This window comes from Stegodyphus dumicola, chromosome 4, assembly GCF_044657685.1.
Source record: "Stegodyphus dumicola isolate Sdum_Otavi_A_Nest chromosome 4, ASM4465768v1".
Lineage (NCBI taxonomy): Eukaryota > Metazoa > Arthropoda > Arachnida > Araneae > Eresidae > Stegodyphus > Stegodyphus dumicola.
In genome coordinates, this window is record NC_140771.1 from 216,769,202 (window position 1) to 216,796,646 (window position 27,445).

Here is a 27,445-nt window from a genome sequence, read left to right on the forward strand (position 1 = left end):
TGCCTGGACAGGCAAAGACTTTAAGTGTTATTTGTACAAAGTGTAAATAATTGAACTTACCATGCCTACCACTGCGGATCCAACCATATTGGCTAGTATCGGTCACGTGATACTCATACCCTGAATTCTCAAGAATTAGATATTATTATCTCGAATCTCTCACTAAGCAGTTTTATGTTCTTCAGTCAGGACTCAGGTGTTTTTCATGACTTGAGTCATTTGAAATTTTATTATGTTAGTGTACGCCACCTTGACTTGCCACCTTAAAGCTCTGATTGCCTAATCTCTCAGACTCTTATTTTCGCCTTCGGGTGAGTGGCGTGATAGCGCCCTAAATTTTTTCTACAAACGTGAATGACCGTATGGCAAGTTAGAATGATCAGGTTTAAACTCTAAGAAGTTGATACGCGTAGTGAAGCATAAGCGACACAGCCTCCAGGTTATCAGGCTATCACGATGGAGACAGCTTCCTGAAAAGCATCCGACTCTGCTTTCCGGAGTACAGCTCCCGAATCTGCTTGGTCGTTCTCGGAACTCCACGTACTTTCGAAACTCTCCACGCTACAACACGCGATGCATTCGACGACACACTAGCACAACTCCCGACTCTTCGGTTCAGTCGTTCCCGAAGCTCAACACGCTCTCTCGACGATGCACTAACCGCGATACACTAACAGACTCCTTCGGTGCACTCGACGACCCACTCGCCACTCGCTGCCCGGCTGTCAACTCGATCGACTCCGCAGGGACTGACTCGCTAGACGAGACATACTAACTGACTGCGGACCAGCAGGGTTTATATAGCTTTCGGCTTGTGTTCGAGAACATTCTGGGGTAAACCGGTAAGAATTCGTTCCAGAAGGTTCTCCAACCGTCCATGGTATATCGCCGATTTTGTCCCCAAATGGGCGATTTCTCGCCAAATGTGGCAACACTGTCTTCTTTGATATTTTATGGCAACCCTAAAACTGCTTTGCGGAGAAGCCATCTTACCGCACCTGTACATTTTGTAACAATATATATATATATTATATATACCCACTCTCTTACTCAGCTCAGTGAACTCAGTTTTTTTTTTCTTATATCTTGGTAAATTGTGCATTTTTTGTTTTAAAAATGATTGAATTATATTGATCTTATCTTCGGGTTAAAGTTTTTATGTCTTTAGTTAATCTGCATGCAATATTGTAGAATTATCGACAATTTAAAAGTTGTTTAAGTGCGGCTAAACCTAATTTGTTTTCCCGTAGTAGCCACATTTGTTTACATTTGAAACTTAGCAGGATAGTGAATTAAGTCTTTATGCATGTGTCTTTTTGCGGAGTGGGACCAAAACGAAACCTTTAGTTTTGTGCACCGAAAATCTACCTCTTTGCCCGCTGGTCGAATTGCTGGCTTTTGCGTAGAAACTGTACTTGTATTTGTAAAAATTGTTTTTTAAATTGTTTTAAATGTATTTATGTTATATTTTCAATTTTTAATAAAGCTATTTTGAGTTTTCATGTATTTTTGCTTTGTCGCGAAGTGAGAACTGAATTAATTGAATGAGAAATATATCTCTAATGAAATTCAAGGAAATAAATTTAAATGAAATGCAGGAAAAAATGCGTATAATTTAATGTTCCGTACAAGTCATGTGGTGTACAAATCAATTTTGTTTTCCTTTTATAATTGTTAGATAATAATTTAAATAAGAACCAGCACTAATCCTTACATTCTTCCCTACTTAACGCTGCCAACTAAGAAAAACCTCTTAGCAGCATTTTGGCTCTGGATGCCCATTGCGAGTAAACTCGTATTTGTGCGCTTGATTTATATTGCCATCTACAAATGTTTTCATAGCAGATGAGTGTTAATTATATGTATTAGACGCCTGTAGTAAGAATAATGAATTTTTATTACAAACGAAAAATAAAAACACTAAAAGGGAATTCATTTATTCATAAAATAATACGAAATTAACATTTTTCACAAAAACTATTTGAACCTTATTATTTTTTTAAATAGTGTAAAAAACAGGATAAGGTTTTCATCAGTATCTGAATGTCGCTAGAGAAATTTCTCACTCCGAATCACTCATACGTGCATATTCTTTTAACTCTTATTTGGTTACTTTACTTTTACGCGATGTAATTACTGTTACAATGCACACTGAAGTGATTCGAATAATATCAAGAACAATGCGCATTCCTTAGCAGTACTCCTTAGTAGTATGTAGAAAGCGTGGTAAGGGACAACTCGTATTCGAAGCTTGTGGTCAGAACATAAGCATGCCCTACGCAGTTAACGTATTGAAGGGCGGCAGAAGAGAGATTTGTCATCCAAATCCAAGTTAGAAGAGTAACATTACTATCCAAAGCATTTTAATTTGAAAGCTACTTTAGAGATTGTTAGACTTTTTGAGCAGTAAACAGGAAGAATCAGTTGTGCTCTTTTCTGGAGTCGAACAATAGATCTTCCATTTATTAAATAAATGAACAAAGGCTTGTTGAACTTGTAGAGACATGAGGTTATTTCGAAGCAGGAGACATGAAAAATAAGCAATGCCCTCGCTTATTTTGATGAGAAATGACTCGAACCCCCGACCTCTCGATACGCACCGAATGTGCTGATCATTACACCAAGAAAGCATGGTAAGAGAGAAATACCTTATATACTCCCGCTTTTGAAGGGCGACCGGGAATTAGGGGACCAAATTGCCAAATCTTGGTGGTGACGAATTATCGTGCACCACCCTTTTTAGTTTGGGCGCCAATGTAGAGTCAATAGGTTTTTTTCGAAGCAGGAGACTTGAAAAATGAACAATGCCCTCCCCAGGACTCCAACCTCGGACCTCTTGATATGCGCCCACTGTGCTTGCTGGCCATTACACCACGAGAGCATGCTAAGAAGGCGGGAGAAATATCTTATAAACTTTGGCGCTAGTTTGAGTATTTCCTGTACATAGAGCGCAAGACCGGCGCAATGTACACAGGTGATAATGTACACAGGTACTTAACGATCGTTAAGATTTTTAAAATGCAGTGTTACGTAAATTCGTATTTTCGACCATGCATTCTTATGTGATTTCCCATCGTCTAGGTCTACTCTATTTCTCCTGAAAATTTGTCAACGTTGTACTGATACACCCTGTATACTATCACCAATGAGCGCTCACGACAACTCCTGTTGATGTGACACGGCGGGCTTCTGGAAATCTTTCGCGTCTACCAAAGAATTCGGAGTAGCCAAATTCAATCTAAATTCTATACGAGGCAGGAGAGCGGATTTGTCGGTTTCCTACTCATCGAGAGATTTATGCAGCGCACGCGATTTGGCTTTAGATTCCGTAAGAGCAAACAGATTGGAGATAACAGGTGATTTGAATTTAGATTCCGTAGACTACGTTTTAGATTCTTTTAGATTCCGTTTTAGATTCCAGAATTTAGATTCCGTTAGAGTAAATGTAGAGTTCCGTAAGAAGAGTAAACAGGAGCGCATCGCGGGGCCCCAGGGCCCCGCGGGGCATTCCTTGGGAACCCCTGCACATGGTTTCCGTGTAGCGCTCCAATATTAAAAGATAATTTTAACCTTTATTTCAAAAAGAAAACCATGTTAGAGCGAATGTTCCACCTAACCATGTTAGAGGAAAACGAAAGATGATGCGTCATATCCCTAGAAAGTCCTAGTCCCTAGAAAGTCCTCTGCCAAGGCATGCCTTCTCTAGACACCGTTCAAGAGACAATTTATTATAAGAGAGTGTCAAGAACATTGAATTTTTGCAAAACCTCCGTTTATACGTGGTGTGTTTAAAAAGCAACCGAACTTTTGAAATAACGCTCCAAGCGGCAGACGAAACGCACTGCCTACAATGAGCTCACGTAGCGGCAGGTTTAAATAACAATCTGCCCATTTGTCGAATTTCACTCTTACTGTTGGTTGGCGAGTTACAGCCGCTGAAGTAAGCCCATGCACAAGCCGCTGATCGGATTAGTTCCAAAGTGACAATGAAAGAGCTTGAAGAACAACGTTTGAGGGTAAAATTTTGCTAAAATCTAGCGATGAGACGTAGATTTATGGCTAGGATATTAAAATGAAGGTGCAGTCGTCGCAGTGGGAGAGAGGGCAAAGGATCTCCTGGACAAAAAAAAGTCACGCATGAATCGGTCAAAGATCAAGATGATGTTGGTTGCGTTTTCGAACTGCAAAGGCACTGTCCTTTTGTATTACGTGGTCAGATGGTAAACAGGGAAATGTATCAGTAAATCCTAGTGAGTTTGAGGAATACTGTGGGTGAGGCTTGATTTGGGGAAAAACCAGACTTGGATGTTGCATCATGACAATGCTGTGCATCATGACAATGCATCACGCGCCGTTTTGTGTCCTCAGCTATCAAGCAAAACATCACACTCTAGCTGTGCCCCATCCATCGTATTCTCCCGATCTCGCCCCAGCAGAATTCTTCCTGTTCCCAAACTGAAAACTACATTGAAAGCACAAAGTTTTCAAACCGTTAGAGGAGATTCACGACAATGCGATAACAGACCTACGAGCCATTTCAGAAAGTTCGTACTAGGAGGCTTTCCAAAAATGGAACACATGATGGGAGCAGTGTATTGCCAGCGAAGGGGACTACTTTAAGAGAGACAGTCCTTAAAATGTTGCACAAGAAGCAATAAAGATATTATAGCAAAAGTCAGGTTTCTTTTTTAACATAACTCTCTTGAATCCCTCATTTGAGTCCTAAATTTCCGTTTAGCGTGTTTCACTTTTATGAAAAGCGCACGAATGAAGGCTGACTTGAATGTAGACTCAGATGAGGTGCAGAAAGTAAGTTTAGTGAGCTGATGACAACACACGTAACGATTATAAACGAAGGGAGGGTGAAAAGTCCTTCAAGTTCTTATTTTAATGTACGGACTAAAGTGTTCATACCACTAAGTCTAATCCACTAAACTTCTAGCGAGCCGATTTCTATGTTTAATGCGTATGGTTGATTTCTTAATGATAGTGTAGCTCTCGAGAGCCCCTACTCAGAGACATGATTGTTTAAAGCGTTTTTAATCATAAATTTCCTCATATTCACGCAATACATGATGAAAACTATGAACATCTAATATAGCCACCGCTTAAACTGCTGCAAATCTAGCCAAAGCAAGCTTCCAGTGTTTTATGGCTTAAAACTGGGTCACTGGCGTATCTTCTCCTTAATACGCAATTTCATACTTGCATTTTTCATAAACTTAACATCGATTTTTTACTTTTAAATAGATTATCCTGCTACAAATAAAAACGATGAGGGAATTTGAAAAGTAAAAACTTGAAAACTTTGTCAAAAATCATTGTAGGTAATCATTAATGCATTTTATAAATAAAATAATTTTATAAATTATAATGCATTTTATAAATAAAATAATTTTATAAATTATAATGCATTTTATAAATAAAATAATTTTATAAATTATAATGCATTTTATAAATAAAATAATTTTATAAATTATAAAGCATTTATAAAATGCATTAATGATAGAGATATATATTTTTTTATCAATTTCAGAAACGAACTTTTGAACAACTTTGTTAAAAACGTTTTAAAATTCTTTATAAAAATAAAAAAATATTAATAAGGCAAACTGATGTATGCGTATCTTTAACACTGCGCAATAAATACAAAAACCTACACTATTCAAAATGAATAACTGGAGATAATTTACTAAAGCTGGAAACAAATTCAGTCAATTAAATGTTGTAACGGACTCCGATAAAATACCATACGCACTGCTAGTTACCTAACGAATGCAACTGCAACTTGTCGGTAATTTTCCCGAAAAATCCAATCGAATGGTTCTAAAAGTCATAAACAGAGAAATATTATTTATAGTAATCAATTATAAATAATTCCACTGATTAGGTATATTTTTGAATAAGAGGTTAAAGTAATGCTTGTTAAAATTTCATTAACTGGTAAAAATAAACTCAAAATGCTTTATGAAAGACTTTGCATTTTGTTACCCATGCCCAGAAAAGCATATTCTTGTAACAGAAAAATAATTTATGATTAAGTACAACACTTTATGATTAAGTACAACACTCAAGATCTAACACCCAGCATCAAAATATTGCAAACAGTAGTGAATAAATGGTTAGCTAATATCTAGCTTTGAAATAATTTATGACAATAGAGAAGCGATGGAATAATATTAAAAATGATGTGAACATTAGTTGTTTATAAGCACCTTATATCTAAAGCATGAAAAATGTGAACCAAAAAAATCTCATGGAAGTGAAAAAAATGTTAATTAAAAGTAAACACATCAAAGATACCATTACCATCATAGATTACCATTCGTGATTATGCCTTTTTTTTTTTTTTGAGATGAGCCTAGTTAGCATAATTATGAAATATTTCACAAACTGAGCATATAACATTGAGAAAGAAATTAAAGCTGAAATATCGTTATTTGCTATGGGCAATCTCTATATACTTCAGTAATAACGTTTACAGCCTGTTCTGAAAAATTTGAAGAAATCCTTTTCTTGAGATTTAAACCACACTTAACTTCTGTAGATGGAAAATAATTTCCGTCCAACTATTTAAAATTGTTAGACGAATAGATAATTAAATTTTGTAAATTAGATAAATAGCCTTTTCTGCGTTATTTAGCTGGCGTGGGTACTTACTAAATACTTATTTGCTTAACCACTTCACCGTTTGCCCCGATAGAATATCGTCAGTTTGAAATGTTTATTTAACCGTCAGCGACGGCAGACTATCGTCGAGGTGAAATTTGGCATGAACCGTGACCCCCGAGAGAGATTCGACGCTTCTTATTTTTCCTACCCCTCAGTACCAGTCGAAAAGGAAAAGAAGTGATTGATGGCTTAATTGACCAGACTCACTCCACAGATTGTACCTGAAAAGCAAACGACGGGGGATCGCTTTTTCCGAGGGAATAATCCCCCTTAACACAGATTTCGAGAGATGCACAACAATTCACACACCTTCCCATTAACTGACAAACAAGTCTGAAGGTTTTAAATGCTATCCTTTCAAATCCGAACGTGGCCTTTTTTTTTTTTTTTTTTTTTTTTTTTTTTTGAGTACATACACTGTATACTCTGAACTCTTTCTGAAGTAATAAGAATTTCGCATAGAAATAATTCCCTTACCCCTTCATGATTAACTTAGTATAAATAAAATATTTTTTGTTTTAATTTTGATTCCTTGAAGAATTTTTTTTTTAACTTATTGAATGTAGAGAAATGAATTCACTTTGAAAACGTACCACTTTTTCATGTTACTTGGCAGTTTTTTAGTTGAAGTGATTGTATTCGCTTTTGTTTTATTTTATTACTGTGAGAAGTAAAGGAAGTTTATAAGCGCGAAAATTTTTGGGGTTCATATTTCATCGGAAATATCCATTTTGCCCGTTCCCAAATCCATTTTCACAATCCTTTTCCAACTGTGCGTACGGACAGAATAAAGAAGTCATTTTTTCTTAAATGGGTAGTTAAACAGTAAAATAGATTCAAAATAGTTTTTTTCCTGACATCTGTATGGTACGTACATACGTATGTATGTATCTCGCATAACTCAAAAACGATTAGTCCTATAACAATGAAATTTTGTATGTTGGGCAGCTATAACATCTAGTTATGCACTTCTCTTTTTTTTTTTTTTGCAATCGGCAGTACCAAATGTATATACTGCCCCTTACCAGCTTAAATGTTCTTACACGGCTTTTATTTTATTTTCTCAATCTTTGGTGGTAGTCATGTATATCCAATTATGAAAGTATTATAAATGATGAAAATATGCATGTTTTGACAATGTCAAATTAAAAGAAAAAAAAATTATTTGGATAAATATTGAAATCTATCTTTCAATGTGTTCTTCAGGTTCCCATGCCTATTTAGGCTAGTTCTGTACTCGTTATGAAAAAAAAAAAAAAAAAAGTTACAAGAAGCTTGACATCTGCACGACAAAAATTTCCCGGGATATTCAGTGCTATTTTTCGTCTCATTTTCAACTTGCATGAGGGATCGGTTAATTAGAATAATTCGAGAAAATAAGTTTAAATGGAACGCAGAAAAAATATGTATGATGTAAATAAGTCGTCTTGTGGTGTTCACATCAGTTTTTTTTTTTTATTCTTCTTTTTGTTCATTCCCCAAAGTATTTCGGTTTGGTTTAGATGTATACGGCAAAGCATTCGAGGGCTATCTGCATAAGAGGAGGGATGCCTTCGTAGATTAATAGCGCTTTTGGGCTAATAATTAAATGTATGAAAATATATGAGAAGTAATTCGAGCGTGTTTTATTACAGTGCATTAAGAAAAATAGTAGCAAAACATTATTTATATTATTATATTTATAAAATAGTAGCTATTTCAAATAAGCAAATATACTGATTTTTGCTTTAATTAACAAAGCTTTTATTTCACAATCAAAAATGGCATTTGTATTTGAATAACTTTCAATCGATTTTACTCTTCTTACTAATTATCAGATGCAAATCGAAAAGTCCTAAAATGCATAGCATTAGATGAGACGGATGCGAGTTTTTAACACGTTTTATCATCACATCATTACCCCGAATACACACATACACACACACACATTTATATATATATATATATATATATTATATAAGATATTAAGATATTTTATTTATTTTTATGTAAGATTTTTAATTTAAGAATATTTCGTACGAATATAGTTTTATTATTTATAAAATGATGTATGATATATTACACTTTAAAATAATTATAAAAACAGATTTCCAGGGAGGACATAGCTTGGTCTTAAATGGTAGTGTGGTCAAAGCTGATAATATCTCCTCTACGAGGTACCAGCTTTTGTGTTCGATGGTCGCCTTTATGGGGTTGTCACTGACGTCCTTGAGTGTGACAAGTACGGGGTTCAGGTTCATTTCAATAGAATTTCTCAATAGACCTCACAGGTAGTGGAAGGGGGAAGAAAATATTTCTCTCGTTAACTGAGCTAAATTTCAGACACAAAATGTTTACCTTTGGAAGAGAAAAATGGTACAAAATATAGAAGTTTTGCTCGCCGGTGAAGTGGTTAATTATGGCAAAGCACACTAGGGCTATCTTCCTAAGAGGATGAATGCCTTCGTGGAGGACTTTCTAAGGGAACTGGCTCGTATACACGTTACACACGGGGAAACACGTTATACACGTTACATGGCGAAATGCATAATAGGGCAGTTCGACTGCCTGCACTTTACCTAGAATTTTCATTTTACCTTAAAGCTATGTATAAGACCACAATGCATTTCTAAACTTTTACCTTAAAAGTTTAGAAATGCATTGTTGTCATATACATAGCTTTACAAAATGTATAAATGCGTAACGAAAGATGAAAACTCTACATTATGAATCGCTACTTGCATTCTTACAAAGAAATGTTCCCGCAAAATGAAAATCTGCAGAAAACTATTAATAGCAAATTAAAATAAAATTCAATATAGTAAGTCCAGAATACCTGCAGAAAGTAAAGACAATAAATCCTTAGGCTGAATTTTGAACTGAAATTATATTCAGTCAAAATCTTAAGTTTACAGTGATTAATCTTAAGTATTGAGATATCGGTTTATAAGAACACAAAACCTGTTGACTATTTTCATTTTATGTAGTATTGATATCATTAATGTTTTAGGATCCCCTCAGGGTTTCTGAGGTGAAAACTGTTGTTATTGATATTGATATTGATTTTCATATTATCTGGTAATTAAAACAATTGCAGAGAATTTTCCTTTTATTAGCCAAAACATTAGAAGAAAATCTAAATTAGATCCCATGCTTTTTGAAATTTTTACGGAATCGTGAAATTTATACATATTCTTCATTATTAATTTCTTCAAATATAATACAGAGCGATAGTATTTGGCGGCAACAATTTGAAAAGTGATACGCCGTTTATAGGACCGTTTATATTTTAATGACGCAAAAAATCGCAAAATGAAAACAATATTCCTTCAGGGACAAAGATAAGAATTAAATAACATGCTTTGATGTAAAAACAGCTTGTACTCTATAATTTCAAAAACAGAGCTTTACAGTCATGTTAGCTTTCTGTTTTTTTACTCTCTTGGTACAACACTTAATCTTATGTATTGAAATATTTAATCATATTATTAAAAATTTTCTTCTTCTGTATTCATTACTTTTACTGCAAATACGAATGTGAGTATATTATCATAACTTCTCTGACACATTGTGTTTTAAGTTACGCATATTAAATATTTGCAGCTTAGCTAAGTATGTTACTCATTTAGGCAGCATAACATAAAAATATTTCTATAAACGGAAGTGGTAAAAATAACACTGCTTCTAACTAATAGTGATTACAGTATACAACAGTTACGTATGAATCCTATTAACATTTAAATATACTACATTTTAAAAGTATTTTAATACACATAGAATGTCAGAATAACTACTTTAAACTAATACTGTGAAATTTCTACTTTGAAGAATAAATATCTGTCCTCGCATACGCTTTAAGACATATATTCCTAACTGACATATATTCCTGCATTCATAGTTTAAAAAGCATTATAACAGAAAAACGTTTTTATACTTTTCAAGGTAGCTCCATAGCCAACTAGAAATTCAGCATTCAAAAAAGGAACATTCGACTGAAGGTAAACCGCTAGGTGTTCATGAAAGCCAATATGCGCGTTAAAGCATGCTTCAGTTAAGGAAAGAAATAAAATGCCTGAAAACATGAATTGAAAGGAATCTCATCAAGAAAGAAATTTCCGTATAACAAAAACGCGCCAATAGAAAACCTTCTTGTGAATGATGGAATATATTTATATTGTTTGAAAATGGATCTAACAACAAAAATACTTCTCTTCACATTGCTAATAGTAATTTAATAAGAAATTGTCACAATTAAATAGCTGATTTTAGCACTGATTCAGTTTTCTATCAGAGCATAACCTGAACGGCGTTCGTGCTTTTAGCTGTTTAATGTGACCCGGTGTGTTCTTAGTATCTTTACCAATTGTTTATTCTGATCAAGAATCCACTTAAGATGACATATCAAAAAGTATTTTTCAAGATGGACTTCTTAGCTGGATGCTTTCTCTACAGAGTTAAATTTGAGCCATCTTACCATCTGGACTTACTATATTGAATTTTCTCAGTTTCGATATGAAAGTGATTCTTCGTTGTTAAATGTAACCTGAACAGCCTTAACCTGAAGAACATGCTAATGATCTATGTATAATGGTATAGTGCATAGCTTAATAATCTGCAAAAGAAAAAGAAACCTCTTTTGATGTTGATAAATTTCATCCAGTATAGTGATCGTTTCTCAAAACTATTATCTGAAATTAATTCTTTTTGCTGGAATTCGTTTTCTTTGTGGTTCCTGAGAATTAGAATTTCTAACTGTATTGTCATATTGAATAACACTTTTTTACTTCAAGATAAGTTATCTAGTCAGAGTTAGACAGAGCTATCCAGCGTTTAGAATGGCAGAAGGTTTCATTTTTTTATGAAAAAATAGGTCATTTCTTTTTTAAGCAAACAAAAGACATTGCAAAATGTTTTTAAAATCAGCTTCTCGTAGTTGAGTACACGTTCCCAAAAGAAAGTGAAAGCAAAATTCCCCTACTGCATCAGGCGATAGCTTATATTTCTTCATTTGATAGTTATCCTCTTCACAAAATCCTTTCCGGCCTTCTCACATACAATTTATCACATAGTCCAAGATCATATTCGCTGTAGTTAACTTTTAATTTCCGGGAAATATTTAGTCATGAAGTCGGAGCTCCAGTGCCAATTCTATAGGCTTTCCGTTAGATGAATAATCCGTCATACTATATAATCTTGACTAGCTGGTATTTTATAGTCTCGTATGTGTCTAATCCTTTATTGGACGAATCATGTTTTGGGAGCTCAGCATTTTTGTGAAATACTTAACTTCCCTAAGTATTTGGATAAAACGTGACCTTTCCTGCCACCATTTCAACACGACACCTTCTCAAACCTGGCTGTTTTATCTTGACCTGGGTCATAATTCTCCCATTTTGGGCCTCATGACCTGTATGGGCTTTTCTTTCAAAGTGATAGATTGAACAGATCTCCGCTGACCTCAGATTACATATTTCTTGATGACCCAAACGCCAGGACATGAAAAAATTTGCAATTAACTATAAAAGTCAAGTGCTATGTTGTTCATGAAAAATTACAGCCACAAAATTGTATACAGCTTTCAGACATAAATATCTGATGTGAGATCTTTTAGAAATTCCCCATTTCTCTGCTACGGAGTTGTGTTGTAAATAAAATAGTAAGCAAATTAAAAAAAAGAAAAAAAAAGAAAAAGAAAAAGTAAGGCGTCGTTTATCTTCTGCAACACACAAACTAGAACGCAAAAATACTCCCTCTTTTTTTTTTTTTTCAAATACATTAAAAAATTCCTATTCTTAATGAGATTTCATTAAGTTTGTAATAAAACTATAACTGCCTTTTTACTTAGCTTACGCAGTTGTTTGTATCTATAAGAAGATTGTTAGATATATAAGTTTTAAATTAAACTATAATTTAGCCATAGCTTCTTCACGCTTAAAAGCCGACTAGCGCCTGAGTGGTAAGATTGCAAACGACTAGTTAGGTCAGTTTCAATTTCTGATGAAATGGGTGGTTAAATGAGAGTTTTCGTGGTCGCCCTCCCCATGTAGAAGGTCGATACGATCCAGTCTCCTTTAAAATATCCTCTCGAAGACACCCTTACGCAGAAAGCCCTCATCTATTTTGCCATAATCCAAAATAACCCTTTTCGCTTAAAATGAAACTTAAGAGAATTTGATTTCAAAATAGTAAGCTTTTAATATTAACTGTGTTTTTTCCTTCCTCCCCCCCCCTTTCTCGTCGTTTTTCAGTTGTCCTCCAGAAATGATTCTTTAATACCTAGACCGTAGTTCTGACTAAACTTGAAGAATTCTAAGCTGTTACAGCAGTACCTAATTTAGGTGTAATACGCAAAGAAATCTGAACCGAAAGTAAAATGAATCAGATCCGATCCTTATCTAATTTTGCATTATTATTTGCAGACAAAAATATATATAGGAAATCTTTAAAACGAAGGCATTTTATTAAATTATCAGTTTAAATAATATGATAATCATATATAAGTATGCATGTATAACGGTGCTCTTGCAAGAGACGTCAGAATTAATGTATTCGATTAACATTTTAAATTCATTCCTTTTTTTTAGGATGCTTTGAAAAGTGCTTAAAATTTCCGCCGTATGTGTGGATCCGAAACGCATCTTTGCGGTAGCATAGAAGTGTTTTTCAAGTCAAGGACACGAGTTCCGACTTTTGTCGTTGACAGGTCATGCTCTTAAGCTTGCAGTTCTCACTCTTAAAAGAATGGAAAGGAAACAGGTGATTTGTGGCCTGGCGGATCTGTGTCTAGGTCAAGGTAGTTTAATGCCGCTTTGCGAGGCGTTAAGTTCATCCGCAGGGAACGCGCACAAATTATGAAATAGTGCATCATCGCGTGGAAACAAGCGTAGAAGTTCCGAGTAGGTTTGATGCGAGTTAAAAGCTTCCGGTATGCGGTTTTTCTCTTCCTGTCGCATTTGTTAGATGAGCTGTTGGGGTAAAGTCCTTGAAACTGTACTTTCGCGCTTTTGGCTGATCTTGACTAAAAACCCTCCACAAGTCACAAACCGTCACAAACAACCAATAATTTCTGATATAACCTTGGAAATGCCAGCGTGAGTGGCAGATTATAAGGAAAGGAGAGCGTTGTGAATTAAAATGCTAGAAATTCGTTTGCAGATAAGGAAGTGACTTTGCATCCACTGCAAGGTAATTTTGCAAGAAAAAAATGGATATTTTGAAGCGATTTCGTTTTGTTTCACTCCTTCCTAAGAATTGCTTTTAGTAGAGCTTACGATAAAATATCACGTTTCTTTTTCCTTTTCTCCAAGTCACTTCATACATGTTCGACAATCCTGAGAAAATGGAAGAGTTTCATCAACTTCAGGGTAGTTTTGATTATTTCCAAATCCAGTCGATAATTCTTGTGATGTATTTTTATTTAAAATAAAAAATTACGAGAAGAAACATCGTCTATCAAAAGATCGCGATAAATTTTTCAAGTGTCCGAATGATTAATTAAGTTGCTGTATAGCATTTTTGGATAAATTATTTTAAAGATTATTTTGGTGATATTTATTTTGCAGCAAGCAAAGCTTAAAACAAAGAAAAAATAATATGTTGAAAAAAAATTGGAAGTCTATGTTTCAGTATTCAGTATAAGATCTCTGCAGATAAATTTCAAAAATATATCTATTCAGAAACAAATGTGAGCCCTTGTAAATAGTAAATCTTACGTGAACAGGGTAACAAAATTAAGAAATAAAAATTCCTTGCTACGTGTAACAAGATCAGTTTATGTTTATTAAATGAGATCACGCTTGACCGTCAAAAGAAAAAAAAATCAATTTGTAAAGAAGTGGAAATATTAATTGATAATGTATTACTAGCAATTAAAATGAACATTTTGTTGCATACCGTCCAGGACATAAATGATCAATAAGGCAAAATATGTTAAAATTTCAAAACAAAATGGCGAAGTAAGAATTATACTTCCACATTCTTAGAAATTATTAATTCTGTAATAAAAGCCAACATGAGGAAAGAACCCAAGACCTCTAATTTTCAGATTTTAATAGTCAATGAAAGCACTGATATCTCTATCACCAAATGTTTAACATTGTCCTTAGAGAATAACTAGCTTAAATCTGTTTTTGGTGGAATAATTCAAGTAAAATCTTATGATGCTTTTCCAATCGTTTCTGCAATAAAAGAATTTTCTAGAGAAAATAATACAGATTTACTGATTTACGAAAAAAACGTTGTTTACTTCTGATGGAATAACTATTATGTTAGGTCAGATAAATGGAGTATCAGCAAAAACTAAAAGAAAATATACCACATTTGAATCAACAACACTGTGCTGCACATCATGAAGATTTCGGTATTTTCGATGCCTCAAAAGAATATTAACATTCTTTTCTCCTTAATGAGAGATATTGTAATCTTGATGAGAACGAACGATATGCACTGTTATTCTAGATCCGCAAGAAAGTGAGATAAATTTCAAGATATTGCTATTGCTTTAGAAAATAAAGCTATCAAATGAAGTTATGTGGTTGTCTCAACATTTTGCAGAGATAGCAATAATTAAAAATTATGAAGCATCAATTAAATATTTTTAAAAAGCGAAGAAAGTAATCCTGTTTCAAAACACTGTTTGCAGAGATTGCAAAATACTGAATTTCATATAAATCTACATGAATGATATTTTTAATGATATTTTATTAATGAATGACATTTTTGAAGAACTTATAGCAATGTGTAAAACTTTTCAGCGGCGCGATCTAACACTACTTGATGTATTTCACGTTTTCTGTGGTAAAATAAATAAAATTTAAAGAACAACACATTAACCAACAGCAGCCTTACACTGAAAATTCTTCTCCGTAAAGCCGAGGAAAAAATATTGAAATTGGCACTAATTCTATGCTACTTTGCTGTCATTTAGAAGAAATATTTCATGAAAATGAAGTACAGGAATGGGGCGCGTTTAATTTTGCAGCATTAAAGTGCATATGATTTACATTTAGTACAGAAGAGTCGAAAACATATGTGTAAAATACAGTAGCATGTTAACAAATAAAAAAGTTGTGCTACAACAATATAATGACTTTAATTTTGCCGTGTGTGAAAAAATCGATTGTAAATTGATAAAAAAAATTTCAGAATGCTACGTTTTCTTTACAGAATTAAAACATTTCCGAATTTCCAAAACTAATAGATATTGGTGGAACATTTCTGGCGTCTAGTTTTGAATGTGAGTGAGGTTACAGTTTAATGAATACGCATACATGCTGAATGGTTAAATTTTAAAGATAGAAAAGAAAACAAAGTAAACTTACATAAAAGTAATATTTATTTATTTATGATAAATTTAAGCATTTTTACTATTATTATAAGAGTTAAGTTATATTTTAAAATATATTTTCATACTATCAAAATAAAGGAAAAAAACAATATCATAATTTGGCTGATTGAAAAGTTGTAATAGACAACCGCTTGTGAGAAACCTCTTTAATTTATTACACAAATATACACATAATTCTAGCAATCATAACGTACATATCAGTTATATCGCTAAAATTATAGTCTGTTACTTTAAAATAAGTACTTCAAGGTCGTAACGATCCTCCCTTCACTTACGATCTTGATATGTGCCGTAATCACTCCACACGGGAATTAGACGATACGACCTTTTTACCATAGCAGTCATTGTCATGATTATGAGTTCCGGTTTAAGGGAGGGAAGTGGTCTTGAAGGATCTATTCTAAGGATTATAGCTTCCAGTATAATAAACACAACTGATATTAGTTTGTCTTTTATACTATTCAGCAAGATATTTCAATTTTTTTTTGCGGAAAGGCAGAATAATTTTTGTACTTCGATCCTTGTAGCATCGATCCTAGCAACAGTTGCCACGTGCCTAGAGTGTAATGATCGGCGAATGTGAAACTGATGTATTAAAAAAGAAAGAGATTTTCTGAAAAACTAAAAGAAAAAAAAAGGGAGGAATGAAATTTCTGGAGACTGAATTTAGTAATCAGTTTTGCTCTTCCGATTCTCGCGTACTGGCTCTGAACTTCGTAGATTTCACTCCGTAAATAACTTTTTTTAACTTAATTCTTTGTATTATGACCGATTAGAAAGATTTTCAGCTGATATCTGTTATTTTTACTGCATGTGGCATGCTTCCTTTCATTTTTTAAATCTTGAACACGTGCAAAGTTTTTCTGCAGTCACGTTAACAAAAGCTTGATTCATCAACATTTGGATGGCTGTATCACTCACTAATGTACTGATGTTTCACAGTTATATTAATTTGGTTGAGAAATAATCTCTATAAGATTTTTTAATTCTTATGATGGGTGGTTAATTGATTAAGTCATAGGTACGACAACATTGCTGTTATTTGCTATGAAATAAGATTGGGGTGTCTAAAATACGTAGCTCCAAAAATACGGTTAAAAAAACAGTATCAGCAATACACTGCTAAGTTTATTTTAACGTAGATTTCATTTTCCATTTCATATTAATAACATTTTTAATTCTATTGTTTTAACGTTTCCTGTTGGTAGGGTACGAACTGCGCCAAATTTGATCGAAGATCCCCGCCCCCCTCTTATCTAATCCACGAATTGTGCGACGTTTCCTGTCCCCTACCTCTTTCCTAAGAAGATTGGGTGCTACAAAAAGTCATTTATCGCCATTAATGGGACATTCCATTGAGACTGCAAGCCTTTATTTTCGTTTATCAATATTTTAAAAATTGTGCATGCAAAACAAATATTAATTTAAAGTCTGGCGTGTGTTAAAGTAAAAATATTTTTTTTACACTCATTTTAAAGTTTTATGATGCTTAAAGGAATGATGAGCTAGATCTTTTTTATTCTCTGTAAGAATTAAAAACTCTTCAAGTTGTAGATTTTAGTCTCTGATATATATAAATATATCAGTTTTGAATAGTAAAATTGACAGATTAATGACATACACAAAACTGAAACATAATCAACCTATCAAATATCGGATTTGTAGCTACCTTAAATAAGTTTCTTGTCTAGATAAATATTAACAAATATTCTTAGATAGCAGAATGGTTTTAACTTTCAAATTTACCATTTTAGGTAAACAGTTCTAATTTAATTTAAAAAATTCTCTTTATTAAATCTAAAAATTGGACTTCTTAAGTCGTTCTAAATTCACACTAATATTATTGCAATATATTCCCGTATTAAGCTTTCCATTTTTTGGCATTGAAGTTATTTTAAGGTTGTTACAAATTCCATATTTTAATACTAGAAACGTTTAAATATTTATTCTGTTTTACACCAGATATACTTTGGCATACATTTAATTTCTAATACACATTTAATTAATAAGTTAATAATTATGAGCGTCAGCAGAATTTTCATAAGTAACCAAAAAAAAAAAAAAAAAATTCAAACTTCCTTATATTCATATGCTGGGATTTTCAGTTCCCTTTTAATCCATTCCTTTATCACATATTGTTGCACTATACTCAAGTTTTCATGTATGTAGAATTTATGTACTTTGTATTGTATTTATGCCAATTTATATTTAAATGATAATTTTCACAAATTCTTGCATCACAACTTTAGTTAACAGAAGATGTTTCTAACACCTTGGCAAAGCTTAATCTTCAGCATGTAGCTTATTTTCTAACCTAGTTTCAACCTGAATTATTTGTAAAATTAATTATTTGAAATTATTTGTTAACAAAAATGGTCGCTAAATCCTGCTAATACGTAATATTTCTAACTGTTGTAATTTATAATGCAACGAGTTCATGTGATTTATAATATAATTCATTTATAATTTTTTCAGCAATATTGAAATTAATAGTAGATGCTGATAATGCTATACATTTAGATTACAATGATTTAGATTGCCATTGCCTTCTTCACTCATGCTTTTACATTCCTAATATTTCATAATGGCATATAGGTAAGTTTAATTCATTCATTAAACATGTAAATCTCTAATTCAGCGCACTTTTGTTCTTACGTGTGCTGTATCTTCTATTTTCTTTAATATATTGTTCAGCCTAATTTCAAAAGGTCTTATGATCAAGCGGAAAAGTCACTAAACATTGGTAGTTCGACCCGAGTTTCTAGTCCCCGTGATCCTCCAGCTCTTTCTTTTTTTGTACTTATATACTGTGTAAAAATTTCAGTTCATGAAGTAAAAATACTTTTTAAATTTATTCTTTAAAAATATTGCAAAAATTTTCACCTTAGCATATCTTTTTAAAAATCCCTTTAATAAGAAAAAATAAGGAAAGAAATTAACTCGGTTTCGGTGATTGATACCTCGGTGCAAATTATATGTAACATTTTTCCAAAAGCATATAATTTATATGGATATCAATAAATTAAGGATTTTTTCTCCGTCTAATTTTCTTAATATGTTTATTCCAGAATTTTCTTTTCACGCTGTAGCGCTTAACTTTATAAGTTTTCTACAATCATTCAATTTCTCTAGCCATGGCAACTTTGCATACCTTCTGACAAGTAGTTATATTTTTAACCACTGTAATTTAATTCCTGTTGACTATCAGTACATTATTCACTTGTTTCACAAGTGCAACTTTTATTTTATACGCAAATCTACGTAAAATAGCATTAAAACTTCAGTTATGCGGAGCTCCTGATCGATTGTTTGTTTTAGATTGAATGAAATTAAGCTTAATGTTACTGTTAATTAGCTTGTTATAAATTTAATTATACATTTCTAATTAATTATATGTTCAGATTTTTCCAAGTATATTACTCAAACTTTTGCATCCCAATTTTTAATTTTTGGTTAAAAAAATAAACTTTTATTTACTGAGAGGCCTGATTGATTATATTAATTTGCAGTATTGCTTATCTAATTCCTTTCTTCTAGATAAATTTTAGAAAAAACTTCTTAGCATAATAATTTAAATTTATTTACAATTTCTACGTCAGTGTTCCAAGTGCATAGTAATGTTGTTATAATAGATTTGATGCTAAGCTTTTTTAAAATTTAACTAAATTTAATTTCTGCAAACATTTGTATGATTACTTTAATTAACAAAAAATATTTTAGCACCCTTTAACCCACTTTGATATGGAATAATTTTTTGCACGCTTGTGAACTCTATTAAATTTTCCAGTCTAGTTCAGACATCTTGACTATTATTGATGTAATTTATTAAAAATATAATTTGTATGCTTTTTAATTACTTAATTTATGATATTATTAAAATAAATGAAAGATGTTTGTCATGCTAATATGTATGTTTACCAATACCTTTTATTTTCTTTGTTAGCTCTCGCATTTATTACTGTTATTCAAGTAATTAGATAATTAGATAATTAGAAATTTTGATTGGCGCAGGTGGACTATAGCTCGGCCCGGGGAGGATTTTCATTAGCGCAGTCGGAGTACACCCTTCCTGTTAATATACGATGAACTTTAACTGAGAAGATTCAGATGATTTTAGTCTTCAGTGAAAGTTATCGTCTTAAAGTTAATCTTGTTATTAATCTGCCTTAGTTAGAAACTTGCTATAGATTTAAAATATGAAAGTTTTACTAAAATAAAATAAAAAAAAAAATTACGCATAGAATTCAATTTAGCTGTTTCTTTCCGTCTTATTCAGATATTTCCTGTAGTTTGTCAGAAACTTTATTATCGATGTTAGACATGCAAAAAATCGCATCTCAAATGTACCGCTGAAAAATATTCTCTTCATTCGAAAGATGAGTTCGATGCTTTTATTAAAAACAGAATTAGCTGTAAGTATTAAAGTAGTCATGCAATAATATAAAAAAATCGATGCTAGAGGACTTTCGCTTTGTACTTCAAAAAAATTTTTAATCTGATTAAACTCTGAAAAAAAAAAAGGGTTCTTCCAGGTTCTTTTATAAAACAAGAGACATTAAATCTTTCCCTTTTCATCTAGACTTGCGGAGTGAACGAACTAAAATTTGCTTGTTACGCTGTGTTTAATAACCTTCGAAATAGTTCAATGAAACGCACTTAAAAACAGCAAGATCGTTAAAAGAATGTTTAAGCGATCCACTAATATGATAATATCCAAGCCTCACCAGCGCTGCTTAATTAAATCAATGTTTCGTCATTACTTGTAATATCGGATAGATGTTAATCTCAAACAGAAGGGGAAGGTCAGCGGGCTGGCAACCCACAATGGCATGAAAAATAAACCACTTTCGCCACTGATTATACAATGACGGTGTTTAAAGATCTTAGCAAATCAAATCAGACGTCCTTTCGGAGTCAACGGCCTCAAAAGAACCAAATGGCCTTGACGTGTCCTAGAAAAGCCTGTCATCTCCCGTTGTGTCACAGTCACCCGTTTACATCCCAGAATACGAGTCGGCTTTTTCCGTGATCTGTTGACAAAACGACGAGCAGTGAATTTTATCAGCGACTCGAACTAAATTCATCCGCATTTACCCTTTGATAACAGGTTTAAAAATGTCCTTCGTGTTGACTTTTACTAAAGGCTGTTCCCGTGATAACACGTCTCTTTGTGGATAGATAAACAGCGGAGTTGCTAAGAAAAGGGACTACCGAAGCGAAGTTTTTTCTTTTTTTTAAATCAAATATCTTCAGTATTTTCATATTTAATACAAAATTTAATCTAAAGGAAAAAAATTAATATTTTATTTACTAACGCATAGCTTTCACTTTGGAAGAGATGTTGTTCTGCTCATTAGAATTTCTGAATTCCATTTGGAATTGAGTTGATTCTTATCCAAGAAGGATACATAATAAACAGAGAGTTCATGGTGTTTTGGCAAAAACAACCTTTTTTAATGCCTGTTTTTCCAAAGTATTAATTATATCTGTTTTTTCTTTTAGCATCCATCATTTTATCTTTTTCTCTGAAATAATATCCTTCTGATTTTTAAACGGAAGGAAAATTCTGATAAACCATTAAACTCTTAGAAACTGTAACAAAACTAGTCGTCCCTTACGAGATGTGCAATATAAAAAGGGAACAAAGTCACAACTTTTTTGTTGTTGTTTTGGCTCCTGCAGTTTACACCGCTAAGTGGCTAATCCTATTAACAGGCTTGATTATTGATGCAACTGAAACAACAAAGATATGTAATTTGAAAATGTAAGTAATTTGAAAATTCGCAAAGTGCATTAATGAGAAATGGTTTCATATACTTTGCCTCCAAACAGCAAATGTTTTCTTTTCTATGAAAAAGAAGTACATGTACAGAAGGTGTGAAGCGTTATCGTCCTTCTGAAAGAGAGAAAAACCATTAATACAAAATTCCACGTAGCTTAGTTGGAGTGATACTAACCCAAAAATTAAATCTATGAGATGCTTTTGAGCATGAAAAGACTTTTTTTATTTAGGTCTTTCACTTTTCATTCACCGTAACTTTGTTCCCTGCTAAAAATGCCCCGTAGAAACCCATAATTTTTTTTTTACGGGGAATTGGCCTACGGGTACCCGTACAGCTCTGTGGGTACCCGTAGGCCAAATCCCCGTAAAAACCCACAGACAGAAACCCGTACAACTGTACGGGTACCCGTAGGCCAAATCCTCGTAAAAACCCATAGAAAGAAACCCGTACGTTTGTACGGGTACCCGTAGGCCAAATCCCTGTAAAAACCCATAGAAGGAAACCCGTACAAAAAACCCATAGAAAGAAACCTGTACATTTGTACGGGTACCCGTAGGCCAAATTCCCGTAAAAACCCATAAAAAGAAACCCGTACGATTGTACGGGTACCCATAGGCCGTATACCCGTAAAAAACCATAGAAAGAAACCTGCATGGCTGTATAGGTACCTGTAGGCGAAATACTCGAAAAAAAACCTGTAAACGGAAACCCGTACAACTGTACGGTTACGAGTAGGCCAAATCTCTGTAGAACTGTAGGCACTATAAACAAAATCCCAGTAAAAACCCATAGCCAAAAATCAAAACTTTATATGCATATCCATTGGCCAAATTTCCATTAAAAAAATGGATATTACCATAGGGTAATGCTTTGTAAAAACCAGTAAACAAAAGCATGTACACCTATACAGGCACCCATATGCCAAATCCTGTAAAAACCACTACACAAAAATCCACAGACCAATAAAGGTACCTCTTGGAAAAATCGCTGCACAAGACCCATAAACAGAAACAATAGCATTATACCATAGTGGAGTATCCATACATAGAATTGTGCATAGAACAGGTATCCATATACAGAATCCCTATAAAAAACAATTCACAAAAATAGAACTGTAAATCAAATTTCCATAAAAACATAAACCAGCAGAAGTACATAATTAGCACTTATGAAATGTACAGAACTAAATTGCGGAGAAAGCATGTAAAGTAATTTTAAATAAAACTCAATGCGAATAAATAAAAATTTTAAAATATCTAGAAGCCTACGAGCCCGTCCTTCTTAATGCAGGTCAATATCTATAAACATATTACAAAATATTTGTATAAATTCTCTTTACAAAATTTTAAACTACCTTTATATAATTCTGAAAATAAAATGAATAGAAAGATAATAACCAAAGTCATGATTCACAACCATCGAATGATAAATGTACATATACATATCTAAGAAAAATAAGGAATATGCAAAAGATTAAATTAGCAGCGTAAAATTAATTTTCCTTCTCTATTCTACAAACAGTAATCTTTCTGCACTGCATCATTTGGAGATTAATTCATGTCATATGACTTTTACATAATTTGATGTTGTAAAAGAAACTAAAACTCAAACAGCCAATAGTAATTTTACAGCAGTATTAACTATCAAAGACGAGTAAAAATGCATCGAGAACCAAAATTAACTCGGTCTGAATTAAGATTTCACCCTTAACATAACACATTTGCTTTTTACGCTTTGTATTAGCTGGATTGCAGTCTGTATGCTCCTTGTTTCTTACTACACATTTATCAAAAATGTTAATTTTTGGAATAGGCATAAATAATGTGCCAACTTGTTTGTGGCTGCAACATATTTGCTGAAAGAAAAGTTGAATTAAATCTACCTTGACTGCCAAATTTCTTATTCATTGTGGATTGGAGTTTCAACATCTCTAAGCCATCAAAATTCTTGCTGTTCATTACGGATTCAGCTGCTTGTATTCGACTACAGAATCTATTACATATATATATAATATCATTTCATTTGATGATTGCGAATCATTACTTTGACTGTGTATATATTATTGATTTCATTATAAATATATACATATCGTACTGTACCTCACTGCATATATTTGTATTTCAGTTCTTTAATTGGGAAATTAAACAATTGTATTTAATCACATCAGCTTGTTTAACAATTTGATACCTAGTGAGAAATGTATTGCCAAAGGATGGTACTTTCTAGCATCTGCTTAAATTTTAAGTTACCTACAATGCACTAAACCAAATTAAAAAACAAAACTAGAAGAAACCCAAATTTTCAGGAAGAGAAACATTATTAACAAGCAAGCAAAAAGAATACGGGACTTGCAAATTAGAAACTTAACATAGAGTTCAAATTTAGCATACTTGCTATCCCCTTAAAGCTCGCTTACCAATGATAGTAACACCCTGCAGCTTATTATGACATGCATACACATAGATGTTTTGCGTGGAAGAAAGGATGAATCCAAGAATATAATGTAGTGAAGAAATAATAATATACAAACACTGTGTCGACCCATTATTACAATACTTTGAATGTTACCTGTATCTCTCAAAAGATAAATGAAACATGAAGATAACATATAATAAACTTAATAGTACCCAAAATACAATAAATTATATTGTAACAAAATGAATTTAAAAAAATTTACAAGTTTCAACAAATACCAATTCTCAACGCACAGTTCAGGAATTAAGAAAATATCTCATAGCGTATAATGTTTTATTCCGTATCTCACTTTTAGTGCTATATAATCTTCCACAGATTTTATATAAATAAAATCTATAACATAATGGGTATTTATAGTATATGTAGTTCTTGATGTAAAAAAGATAAACTTTCGTACTGTAAAAATTCCATCTATGTGAATAAGTATGAATATACTCATATACACATAATTATACTAAATAACTAATTTAATGAAACTAAATTCCTATAAAAAAATGGGGAAAGTGTAGAATCGCCCACTGCTTGGCGTGTTTTTAAGAATTGCACATACTCGGTATCCATGTACACATCGACCTATTTTCACTTAAAAAAACATCTCAGAATTGCACAAAAATGCCATTGTGCACTCCTTTGACTTTATTCATGTACACATCAACCTATTTTCACTTTAAAAGTCAAAAGAAAATTGACAAAAATCCAATTCCTTTTACTTTTGTACAAAGTGCCAAATAAATAAGTGGGCGATTCTGCACTTTACCCGAAAAATATATAAAAATACTATTTACCTATATATATTAATAATTTATTATTACACAAGGTTTTTCATATATCATCTCAAGGGAACATAAATTTAATTAAAGCGATGCATTATTGGAATAAATTTGAGTCGGTGTTTTAGGTGCAAGTTATTTAGATTTCTATTGTAGAAAGAGTACTTGAAATAATGTATAGAAATATTATTTTGAACCATAACAATTCTCAATAGTAAAATTTAAAGTACTGAAAAGGTAGCTAATGTTTTTGACAGTAGATTATATAATATAAAAATACCTCATGCTGAGCATTTTCTGAAATTACAATGCTAAATGAAATTGATATAGTGCAGCATTTAGCAATAATAACTTTTTGTAAACAAATGTGGCTATATTCGCTTAATTGTAATGACAGTAATTTTAACTGCATTTGTATAAGGCTGTACAGAAGATTTATTTATATGGGTTTTCATCCGCAGAGAACAACCAGATTCCCTGTGGAAGTGATTCCGAAAATAATGTTTAAATATTACTCTAACTATATTTGAAAGCAATGTTATAACAGTGCCCTTATAAGACTCATGATCCAAAAAGCTTTGGTTTTAAATGTCTCGTAAAAACTTTCAATTACTTCTGCAAAATTCATACCCACGTAAAAATTACTACACCGAAGTCAATTGATTATACAGCAAAACATTCCTAAAACAATCAACTCCACAATTCGAGATAATGCGAGTTTCCTGTAGCCTGACAAAACAATGAATGATTTTTAAGTCCTGTTATTTAATTATTGTCCTGACAAATGTGCCATTATCAGAGGTGGTCATTTAAGAAAATAACCACTATATGAGGTTTCAACTAAATGTAATTTTTTTCAAGTAAATAATTCACTTTTTATACTCCCAAGACTAGTACATTTAATATTACATAAATCTTATTCACAAATCTATTTCTATTTCAAAAGCAATTTATGAAAAACACATTTGAAATTTTCTTCATCAAACTAATAATAATGAAAATTAAAGTATGCATAAAAATGATTATATGTGTTTTAACAAAATAGCACAAAATATTTAATGTAAAAATATGGTTCTAGTCTCATACTTGTAAAGAAAAATAGACCAAAAAGAAAAAATAATGTAAGCTACTATGATCATCTAAATTTTCACATAATTTTAGTAGTGGAAAAAAGATTCCTTAAGCTTGTATGTCTTGTCTACCCCATTCAATAAGTAATAAACACATTAAATACCTCAATGTTTATTTCATTAATAAAACTTACCTTTTTCGCTCGCGAAATATAATTAGTACTTTTTTTAAAACATAAAAAAACATTCTTTTTGCTCGGCCACATCACATTAGTCGAAAAATTCAAAATTGAATCATGCAAGATCATTTTTAAGTAAGGTATGCTCAAATTTATTAGTACATAATATTCAAATGATAAAGCATCTACATGAACAAGCTTTAAAAAAGTATTTCTAAACTGTAATCAAAAAAATAAATTTTCCAAAATACAGTTTCAGTAGAATGCAAAAACTACATTTCTGCATCTGCAAATTGAAACAAATTATCAAGCCTGAAATTATCACTTTTCAGTCTTTAAGTACATTGTTTTTCAGGATAAAAGTAAAGATGGAAAATCAATTTCACGCTCAGAAACTCCATTTCACAACTAGTCAGTTATCAGCAACGTTCTCTCAAACATTAGACACGATTACACGTGCATGGCTTTAGTGGTATATTCATAGTCAGTGCTGGTATTTTATTATTTATTACTAATTTCTAAACAGTAAAACATAGTAAAATTTGTAATACAGTAAATCCTAGTAAATAATATACTGCATTACTACAACTACGAAGAAAATAACACCACCATCACACAACAATAACTAGAGCGGCGCCATATTGCTTGTTTGGGAAACTTCTGAGAGTGGGGGAGGGAGGGGGAATTTTTTTTTTTTTTCACGTCAGCGTTAACAGGGAGAAAAGTTTTGCGATTGTGAATGAACTTGTTCGCGTTAGAGATGTTGGTTGATATCGGTGTTTATTTGTAATATCAGAAATGTAAGTGCTTATGTGTGTGTATTCAGAGAACCAACTCGTAGCAAAACCACCTCCCTAAGACGACCGCCTCTGAAAGAAACCAGTATTTCTGAAAACATAAGTATACTTTGGTATTGAATATTCCCTCTGTAAAGCGACCATTCACAAAGAAAATTCTGCAAGTGTGTCTGGTCGCCTTAGAGAGATGCAATCTCCCTAAGACGACCACCTCTAAAAGATAAACGTATCTCTGAGAACGTGAGTATCTATTGGTATTGAGCATCACCTCTCTAAGGCGACCACTTACAAAGATGAATTTTTATTTGCGGCTGGTCGCCTTGGAGAGACCTCGTTGCGTGTGTATATGATTACCGTTATTGTTCCAAAAAAAT

At 32.6% G+C, this 27,445-nt stretch overlaps 1 long non-coding RNA gene across 2 annotated transcripts in view; it reads left to right on the top strand.

The window, feature by feature from the left end:
* LOC146997819 (uncharacterized) overlaps nucleotides 1–27,445 on the top strand; it is a 338,237-nt gene that overhangs the window by 282,415 nt on the left and 28,377 nt on the right. Inside the window, exon 3 of one of the 2 annotated variants that reach the window (XR_015040879.1) lies at nucleotides 20,009–20,166. The exons of the other annotated variant lie outside the window; for it this stretch is intronic. This is a non-coding gene — a long non-coding RNA (uncharacterized LOC146997819). Of the gene's footprint in view, nucleotides 1–20,008; nucleotides 20,167–27,445 lie in introns of those variants that run through there. 2 annotated transcript variants of the gene reach the window in all.